Source organism: Solanum lycopersicum, chromosome 5 (genome assembly GCF_036512215.1).
Source record: "Solanum lycopersicum chromosome 5, SLM_r2.1".
Taxonomy (NCBI): Eukaryota; Viridiplantae; Streptophyta; class Magnoliopsida; order Solanales; family Solanaceae; genus Solanum; species Solanum lycopersicum.
In genome coordinates this window covers 64223155-64231596 of record NC_090804.1, presented here as the reverse complement: position 1 = coordinate 64231596, position 8442 = coordinate 64223155, and the positions used below count along the sequence as shown (strand labels likewise).

The 8442-nt window shown below is 33.4% G+C and overlaps 1 pseudogene; it reads right to left on the bottom strand.

Annotated features, from left to right (window-relative positions):
• Positions 1 to 2144: 2144 nt before the first annotated feature.
• Positions 2145 to 7562, bottom strand: LOC101265546 (dnaJ protein homolog; annotated as a pseudogene).
• Positions 7563 to 8442: the final 880 nt, after the last annotated feature.

Here is an 8442-nt window from a genome sequence, read left to right as displayed (position 1 = left end):
TTTTGGCAAACACATGTAGATGTCAATGTTATAAATGTTACAACTTCCACACCACTTTTGTTTCTTTCTTTCTGCGTATATTTACACTCCATGTTATTGGAGCAGTTAAATTTTAAAGAGGAACAACTTAAAATTGCTAAAATGTAAATTAAAGCTAGAGGAAAATATAATTAGAAAATTAAAAATATAAATCATAAAATGTAAGAGTTTATAAGCAACAAATAGCAAGAGTGAGACAAAATTCATGGGCCATTGAATTTCTTGCATGCTCCGAATCATAATTTGTGTTTCTAGACAACATACCATGCCAAAATACATCACCATTGGGTGTTCACGAGTTGGTTTGGATTGGTTATTGGTCAAAATCAAAATCAAATCAATTTTGTCAATTTTAAAATCATTAAGACCAAACCAAATATAATATATATTTATCGATTTGATTGTTATTGATTTTGAGTCGATTTTGTTTATTCGGTTATTAACCATAAACAAAAATAAAAGAAACGAATCATTCAAAACATAAAAAAAGTGACAACAATCCATTTTAAAACGAAAATAGTTAAAATGAGATATTATAAAAATTTCAATCATTGAATTTATTCTTACTAAAGCTTCAAAATTCATTATTTTGGCCTAAAAGAAAGAGAAAGTCATATTTCGAAAATATGACACTATTTGCACTCTTTGGATGCATTATACTCACCAATATTTATGCTTTTGGAGCTGACAGTTAGGGGTGTTCGGGTAAAAATCAATTTAAATCGAAAAATAGTAATAATTTAAATCGAAAAATAGAAATAAATTGACTAATTAAATCAATTTTTATTTGGGTTAGGTCTGGTTTGATTTTAGATTTTTAAAAATCGATAGTATATGGGTTGGTTATGATTTTGTTCAAAAAAATTGAATAAATAATCAAAACGAACTGACAAATCATATATACATATATTTTATTAATATGCATACATAATATATTATTTTTATTAACAATTTTAAAGATTTTATATGTTTTTTCATCAAAATTTATTTAAAATTTATGAAAGAAAAAATGTCCAATATGAAAATATTTATCTTATTGATTTTACGTATATGAGTGAATCTATGACAATATTGGTGAGTATAATGCATCCAAAGAGTGCAAATAGTATTACGCTATTGACTGCTTGCAAATGAATAGTGGTGATACTCATTTGTGACCAACACACACATATATTTTAAAAGGTAAAAACAACACCTCTATTTTATATTAATTTAATTTGTGACGCAATACACACTTAATATCAAATTAAAAGCTTTATAAATCTATTCTACCCCAAATCTAAAAAGGGGCTGATACAAATTGAACATCAAAAGAAAATCGAGGGCAAAACATGCAAATCTACAGCCAAATGTAGAGACGGAGTGAGAAAAATTGAACATCACAAAGAGTGAGTGCATACTTCACTTCAATAAACATGAAATTAACAATATCATCTTTCTTCTCCGAACAAATCAACTAGGATAATTTTATCCCAAAATTGAGTTATATATTTTGAGAATTACTTTCTATTAAAATTCAATTATTTCTATCACAATACTATACCACTAATATCTTTTGTATCGTAGAAAATATATGAAATTTTTCTCCATGAAAGGAATATATATGCAAGAACTTAACAAATATATAAAATGAAAAATTTTACTCCACAATTAAAAGGTCTTTGACTTTCTAATAGTGATGTTTTGGCAAACACATGCAGATGTCAATGTTATAAATGTAACAACTTCCACACCACTTTTGATTTTTTTTCTTTCTACGTATATTTTATTCATAAACCACTTTAATTAGCAAATTGCATTTTATTTCTACTCTTATTTAAAAGTAGACACATAACAAAAACTTGGAATCATATCGAATCCTCTACGCTAAATCATCGTGTTGAAGAAACCACTTCCTCTATCCCAATTTAAGGAAATGCAAAAAGATCTGAAGATGAAAATTTGAGAAAAGAAGTGTTAAAAAACTACTCAGATGATACGTGGTGATGTATCTGTTTAGTTTCACCAGGAAAAGCCACGTTGCATCTACCTAGGTAAAAAGTAAGCCACGTTGTATTTGTTAATATGACAAGTTTATTAAAATATACTCTTTCGGTCCAAACCCCTTTTGTGATACTTACCAACCATCCAAATATATGCATTTCATTATACTGAAAAGCAGAACAAAAAAGAAAATCAGTTAGTTACTAATCAAAACAGCCAACAGAGCATTAGACAAAATTGGGGAATCAACTAAAAGACCACACTATCTGGGAACTTCAACTCTATTGTTGGTTACAACCCAAGCTATGCAGATTTGCATTGATTTCATCATCTGTATCATAAGCCTCTTGCCTGTGATGACGCTGCTCATTGCGTCTCATTTCTTCATCAATGTTGACGTCGTGCATAGTTGTTTCCTCACACTTCTCCAACTCTATACCTGATGAGCGTTTCCCTAGTCTCGTTGGCAGAATAGCCTCAAGAGCACGACATTTATCGAGAGAAAGAAATCCAGATTCTGGAAATATCACATTAAAATGGATGTAAAGCTGACCCTTAATGAATGGCCTACCATAACGGGGCATTCCTTCATCATTTATCGCCTTGTATTGATCTGCAAGAGAGAACGAAATATCCCCCCATATATAAATATCACATTTCACGCCACAAGGTAACTAAAGCACAAACTAACAACCATCACTAATTACCAGGCTTTATAACTTCTCCGGGGCTAGATTTGATCTGAAGCTGCCTGCCGTCAAGATGAGTCAGGACAAACTGAAAGCCACAGAGAGCTTCTGTCAAACTGATATTGTGTTCCATGTAAAGATCATCAGAGTTGCGCCTGAACTTTGAGTGACTCTTCTGTTGTAATACAAAAATAACATTGCCGGTGATGGTATCTGGCTGCATATAACACCACAAAACAACTATGAGAAACGAAATATCACTTGCCAAAATGTAAGAGGAAGTCAATTCACTGACTTCAAAATTTAGACTTAAGAAGAAAGATCAAGTTTTTGAGGCACAATTTAAAATGTACACTGGGGAATTACAAAAAGCTGAGCTAATTTGCATAGCGAAAAAACTCTTACAGCTTCATCAGCTTCCGCGTTGAAAACAATCTTCTGACCGTGTAACATCCCTTTCTCAACATTCACATTCAATACTTTCTTTTCTTGTGTAATTTTATTTCCATTGCACTGAGGACACCTATCCAACTCAGTTATAACCTCTCCTGTATTAACAAGGAAAAATTCATAGTTACAAGCAGTGTTTTTCACTCCACATGTAAAGACTGAAAATTAGAATTACCGGGAAATCTCATTAGCTGAGCCTTGGCACTCGTAACAAACATGTTGCATCTGTTGAATCATGCCTTCGGCTGATCACTCCCTCCTATGTTGTAAGTGTAAGCAATGTCTGGGCGATAATTAGTCAGGTAGAAAAGAGTCCCAACAAGTCTCCTTGCAAGTAGATGGGTCATCCAATAGCTCTCCTGCATCTGAGGCTAATTTTATATCTTATTCCGGTTTGCATGCAGAAAGACCAGCTTTTGACAATAAATCCAATGAATACTTGCACTGGGTTCCAAAACTCTTTGCGACCTCATCACTTTAATCTCCAGAAGAGACTTTGAGTCTCCTAAATCTTTCATATCAAACTGGTGACGTATATTTTTTGGTAATGGGTATACTCGAGAGAAAGGGTTTGGAATTCGACCTCCCCTTATACGCTCTAAAAGGGGGTCATGGACTCCTTTTTAGTTTAGGATCCCCTTTCTACATTCAATTATTTATTGAGCCTGGTGTGGAATCACCATCATTACACATTCATTCTTGGTCTGGCTGCTGGTCTAGCGAGCCTTCCTAGCCGCCTAGAGTGCAGCCTGCCTGCTGAAGACCGTAACGTAAGTAACTCAGTGCTCCATACGGGGGAAATGAAAGCAGAATTCGTTCGGATCCTCCCACATGTTCAATCTTTTTTTAGCACTATCTGTCTTGTTGTAACACACATTCCAGTACCTTGACATCCATAACATCTTCCAGAAGCTCCACTCTTTGAACCTTTCCTGATAATGCAAGTAAATCATATACAAATTGTAAATATACAACAATTTTATCGGACAACTATTTTTTCTGAATATTCTCGCCTTTCTTGTCATTCCTGCACCAAAAATGATGTTATGTTTTCTCAACTGAAAAAGGTTATGTTAAATTTCCCAGTAAGATGCAGCATAGCTACCCCTACCCAAAAAAGGAGAAGAAACATAAACTAGCAACACCAAATTCACCTCAGTGGACACCCACATAGATGACGGGTACACTGCACACGAGAACTAATATCAAAATTGTTATTGTATAGATCAAACAAAAATTACTCATCAAAACCCATCCTGAGGGGCCCGGAAATGGAAACTAGCACGACAAAGATATGGAGGTTTTGAGTCCATACAATTCAAATTTTTCAACACCGAAAAAACTAGATCCAAGCCTTCCGATGTCCTACAAAATGCTGTTAAAGCATCCAAAGGGAGTGGAAAGAGCCAAGAACATAGAATTTAGAGCCTGTTTGGATTGACTTATTTTAGGTGCTTGTAAGTCAAAATAGTTTTTAAGCACTTTTTGGATGAATTTAGAGAGTGCTTCTAAGCACTTGATTTTTAACTAAAATGATGAAAATAAGTCAAAAGCCATAAGTTAGGATATCTAACTTATGCTTTTTGGCTTATAACTGAAAATCCAAAAGCCAATCGAAACAGGCTCTTGCTCAAATTATTGGACGAAAACCTGCTATAATAGATGTTATTGTCTACAACAATGGATTAATTTATCCTATAAAAAGATATCATTTTGTTACAGAGAGAAAAGTAACAGAAAATTACTAACCAATTTTTCCTATAGAAAGGGTGTCAAAATTCGAAGAATTCCAAAAGTATCTAAGTACTCTGTGTCAGACATCTGTTCAGACGGTGGTTAATTTTGGGCGCAAATGCAGAGCCTGCCTAAAATTTGGTGATTGTATTTCTCAGGAATACATGCAACCAACTGTAGTAACAAAATTAAGAGAGGGCTCGACAGTAGTGAATCAACTACACAGGGACCAACTGATCAATGATGTCCAGGTTTAATTGGCATATATCAAAAACTAACGCTTTGACAATCATATTAAAATCTAAAGTTTGTTAAGACAGGATCAGTGGAGAGAGACATCAAAAGAGGAAAAGGAATAGCGCGAAGAAACATAAAAGGTCTCAACGAACCAGTCACCAGTTAATAGTATATCTGTATACATAGAGGATTCACATTCTTTACTATTGGACCCCCAATTTGTCCAATTCAGATATGTTCAGTGAGAGAACATGGTATTGATTCACAGCCTAAGTGGGAACAGAAGAATTTTAAATACAATATCATCATTCAACACATTTATTTGAAAATCATTATCACAAAGTGCTACAGAACAGTAGTAAATGAAAAAGGTCAGATAATTAAAGAAAAATAAATACCCTTTACACTTTGGACACAATATGTTCCGTGAAAGAGAGAACTTTTTTGTTGTGCCATTGTACAAGTCCTTCAGCGAAACCCTTAGAGTGTGCACTACATCTTCACCTTTTTTCTTTCTGCTACCACCACCTGGGATATTCAAGGCAGAGAGATGAGATGTTTCAACCGCACAAATTTTAAAAGATAATAAAAACAAAGAAGAATTCAACAGGCCCCATCCCCATCCTCTTGCAGGGTCTCTTCCCAAGAGGGAGATGGGTCATTAATAGTTATTACCACCAAAAGCTCCACCAAAGAATGACTCAAATATGTCAAATGGGTTGTGACCACCACTACCACCACCCATTCTTTCTTTAAGGGCATCTTCACCATACTGATCATAAAGTTCTCTCTTCTCTGGATCACTTAGAACTTCATATGCTTGAGCCAATTCCTTGAACTGAGTGGAGACAAAACAGGACAAAGAACTAATGAAGAAAAGCAAATCAAGCATCAGAATCAAAAGGTTCCCTTGGTATAGATGTAACATATCTAGAACCGCAAGATGCAGAAAATTCTAACAACGCGTGCGAGAAGGGACAACTCACTTTTTCAGGGTCCCCACCCTTATCAGGATGATTCTTTATAGCAGATTTTCTGTATGCCTTCTTAAGTTCATTTTGACTGGAATTATTCGAAACACCAAGCACCTCATAGTACTTGGAGTTGTCACTCCTCCTTGCACCCCATTCAAACATTACGGATAACCTTAGTACCTTCATAGAAGGGCAATAATTTCATCTCAATTTACCATTTAAGGACAAACTTACTATATAACAAAAGGTGGATACTACACATACGATATGTGCTGTAAATTGTTGTTGTGTATTGATTACAAGTCAATTGGCGTAAGGAAGTATCAAAACTAGCAATCCAAAAAGTACGTTAAATTTCAGCATGTGGTTCAAGCACAAAATGATAGAATGTATAAGACATTCTGTTAGCAATCCCAAAGCAGTTAAGAAAAAAAGAAGGCAAAAGGTCATGCTCTGATATACAATTTTATTAAAAGCCATGATTTCGATGTTTTAAACGATGGAGCAATCAAAAACGAGGTAGGATAAGTGTTATGTGTACACCCACCCTCCCCAAACGCCACACCACTTGTGGAATCACTAGGTACGTTGTTGTTATCAGAGCAATCAAAATGAGGACCGATCGCCTCATACAGAGAAGTGCAACTTGAATGGTGAGGCATAAGGTGATCCCAGCAGGAGGAGGTTATTCTTTGAATATGCCTTTATAATATGGGAACAGAGAAGAACAAAAGTATGATCTTCTTTATTTTGATGAAGGGAAAAAAAGATAGGGTCTTTTACTATTTAAATAGCAAGATTCTTCTAATAAGCCGGTCCCCTTCAATCATTTAAGCTTCTAAACCTCTTTACAACTTCCTCCTCCTACTATCATCGATTATCGATTAAACTAATCATATATACATGAAACCTAACTACAAACTAAAATTCATTTCAATGGTGTCTGCACCATTTCGGATTCAGCTTTCAAATATCCCAACATTCAAGGTTCTAAATTCCCTATAAGTTTACCAAGACCTCTACATCATTCTAACGGACGGATAATTACGCCATTTATACATGATGAAAAATATTTTTTACATATACATTAGATGTTCTTACACCCTTCAACTTCTTATTTACTTCTACATGTTTCAAACCCCATAGTAAAAACACTGGCTCTGCCACTAATAACACTTATCTTTTCACTAATAAGATAGCAACAAGATACAAAGAATCAAACTTTACAACATTTTCACTACACATACAAAACAGAATATCCAAATTTTCACATATGAATAAATAGAAACAAGAAACTCACGTAAATTGCAGTAAAGCTTCAAATCACCCGAAAAAAAAAATAACTTTCTTTACACATATACTAGTAAAAAGAACCCCAAATTTTGATTATTTTTTTTTTAAAAAAAAACTAACATACAATTAAAACAACAACCCAAGAATTAGATAATAGAAAAAGAAGATTTAAGATTTATAGCCATCAGAAAAAAAATTACCTCAAAATTCGAAATGGGGTTTTCTGAAAAAGAGTGATACAAAGAAAAGGAGTTGTTATTTTACAGAGAAAATTAAAATCGACATGTGTTTTCCTTACTTCTAAGAGAGGTTTTGTTTAGGTTTCGAATTTCAGGCGGTGACGTAACAGAAATAGCTGAGAAAATTATTTTTAAAATAATGATCAAAATGTCTTCTGAGGCGATCCGGTCGAATTTATCTCATATGATTTATATTCTTTGTTTATGTAATTTGTAGGGTTATTACTATTGAAGACTGATTCAAAGTATAATCTGATAAATTAAGTTTGTTAGTAGTGTTTTCTATTATAGGGCTAGTTTTGCTGATTATGGTGCAGTATTTTCTATTAGTAGTTTGTTATTTTTAAGTCTATATAAAATTATATTTTCCTGTGATTTCAGATATTGAAAAATAGAAAGGACTATAATTCTCTGTTTCTTCTTAAAGTTTTTCTGCCTATTTACTTCAACTATTATATGGTGGAAAGTTTATTCAGTTTGTACAAGTGTTCATCCAAAAGACATACACTATGATAATAATAACTATATATCATTTGAAATTAAAATAACAGGCTGTATCAAATTCAAGTATAAGAAGAAAAAATAATAAAGAAAACATAAAAGTTAGTAAGGAAAATAGTAAGTCTACAACAAAGAAACAATGACAACAACAATTAAATAATCGAAACATAATAAACAACATACGACAAAAATTATAAGAATACGACTAATACTAGGCAACAACCTTCGCAAGATAAAATAATATTTTATCTTTACTAACCCTTTACCCTAACACGCAACCTCTAAGATATTAAATTTTAAACA